This window comes from Cavia porcellus, unplaced genomic scaffold (genome assembly GCF_034190915.1).
Source record: "Cavia porcellus strain 051 isolate PalLab524CR breed Dunkin Hartley unplaced genomic scaffold, mCavPor4.1 scaffold_9, whole genome shotgun sequence".
In the NCBI taxonomy this organism is placed as follows: domain Eukaryota; kingdom Metazoa; phylum Chordata; class Mammalia; order Rodentia; family Caviidae; genus Cavia; species Cavia porcellus.
In genome coordinates, this window is record NW_026947492.1 from 16,349,989 (window position 1) to 16,352,368 (window position 2,380).

Sequence of the window (2,380 nt, forward strand, 5' to 3'; positions counted from 1 at the left end):
AAATAAGCATATGATTTCTTAAGAATTATTCTCTGTTAGTGTCTTTGTGAAAAATAAGTTTTATGGTATTGTCTTCAATAATAAATAGAGACTAGAGGTTCTCAGAAAAGGAAATGTGATAATCTTTTGTCATTAGCCAAAGGGAACAAAAAGAATTATGAACAGATGGGTAAAAAAGACATAAAAATGCATAGGATTGGAGAGGTATGATTTTGCTTTACATCAGTTCTACTGCATACACCAGTAATAATAAAGACAGTGTTATGTGAGATATGTGTGAAAGCTGAAATTTCAGAGTTTTATAACTACAAAAATATTATGTTTTTAAATTAAGATGATACATGAAGACAAAAATATAACAGACAAATGAAAAACTACACTGTACATATTGCTTAAACATTCCCTTTGTTATTCAAAAACAATGTGAGAAGTTCTAGACATGCACAATCAAAAGTTGAGAGAAGATAGTTACAAGAAATGAGATAATAAAAATACACTAAACTATATTACTATTATCTGTAGACATCATATAAATATGAACAAATTTTATTCAGGAAAAATAGCAAATTTTAATGTTCTTCAACTTTATTAATGCTTTTCCTCAGAATATGTCTCTTCTTTGAATTTTAATCAGGACATTCTTCAAAGAAATTTTAAATCTTTGTTTCTGAAACTGTTAATCAGAGGATTGAGCATGGGTACTATATTAGTGTAGAATACAGAAGAAATTTTTCTCTGGTACATAGATCAGGAGAAAAATGTTTAAGACACATAAATGCTCCTGACCCAAAAAAACAGAGAAATAGCAATGATGTGAGAGCTGCAGGTACTGAAAATTTTGCATCTTCCTTGTGCAGTCTTAATGTGCAGAATGCTTGTGATGATGAACATATAAGACACTAGGATGGTGACACTGGGGACTGTGATGTTCACACCCACCACAATGAGCACTACTCCCTCATTGACATAGGTGCTGGTGCAAGAGAGTTGGAGGAGGGGCAGGATGTCACACAAGTAATGGTTGATGACACTGGCCCTGCAGAAGGTCAGGTGAAGCATGCAGCCTGTGTGAGCACAGGCTCCAGCAAGGCCCATTGCATAGGCAGCAAGAGATAGCCCAGAACAGACCCGCTAGGACATGGTGACCTTATACAGCAGTGGGTGACAGATGGCCACATAGCAATCATAGGCCATTGCAGTCAACATGTAGCACTCAGAGATGACGAAGAAGAGAAAGAAAAACAGCTGAGTCATGCACCCTGCATAGGAGATGCCATTCTTCTTTGAGACAAAGTTCATCAGCATTTTGTGAGTGAAAACAGAAGAGTAACAGAGATCTATGGAGAGTTTGAAAAGGAAATAGTACATGGAGGTGTGGAGGAGAGAACTGAGAGCAATCAGAGCAATCAGTCCTAAGCTGCCAAGTAATGTGACAATGTAGATCAGCAGAAACAGGTAAAAGGTGGGTGTCTGGAGTTCTGGGTGATCTGTTAGTCCAGCAAGAAGAAATTCAGTCACCAGGGACTCATTTTCTGACAACTTCCTCATTGTCAAAAATCTGGGAATATGGAAGAAATTTTAAACAGAGGATTTAGCTGTCTGCCTCCAAACTCTCCTTCATAATGAAGGAATTGGGAGAACTTTAAAGAGTGTCTTTTTTTCATGGCATCTGCAAATATTACCACTTCCTCCCCAGTGATATTTCAATTACCATGTATTCTCTGTAATTAGCTAAATATGATAAACATATCCATCTGTCCTTATGAGACAATAAAGAGATAAATTGGCTTAGATATAACTAGCAACAACAAAGACTATAACATACTCAAAGAAATGGACTTGGTTTTAAATTTTTAACTGATTATGAACTCAAAAAACTTCAAAAAAGGTACAGATTTTCTTGGACTCTTCGCCCTTTTCATCCTATAGTGACATCTTCCACAGCTATAGGATACGGGCATAATCAGAAAAGTGACTTTTGTAAGCAATGGTAACTGCGCTCAGAACTTTTTCATTGTACCTGTTTCACTTACCAGTTCTGTATGTGGATGTACGCAGAATGCACACAACTCGATCCTATGTGGTGTTCAAGCAACCGTCACAGCACTCAGGATGCAGACTTTTTCCTCTATCATAAGTGAACCTCCTCCTCCTGCCTGTCTGAAGTTCTACCAGTCCCCTCCCTTTTATCTCTGTTTTCTGATCTTCACTAAGCTGATCCCTATTTCTGTAGTTCCATTATTTTTAGAATTTGAATAGATTCATACGACATGTAACTTCTTAGGTTGGCGTGTTTTGTTTTTTGTTTCTCAGAGCCTGTTGTGCTTGAGACTCACTCGAGTTTCATGTTTCAACAGTTTGCTCAACTTATAGCTAAGCA

The 2,380-nt window shown here is 37.0% G+C and overlaps 1 pseudogene; it reads right to left on the bottom strand.

Annotated features, from left to right (window-relative positions):
- Positions 1–601: 601 nt before the first annotated feature.
- On the bottom strand, positions 602–1,569 carry LOC111757661 (olfactory receptor 8B3-like; annotated as a pseudogene).
- Positions 1,570–2,380: the final 811 nt, after the last annotated feature.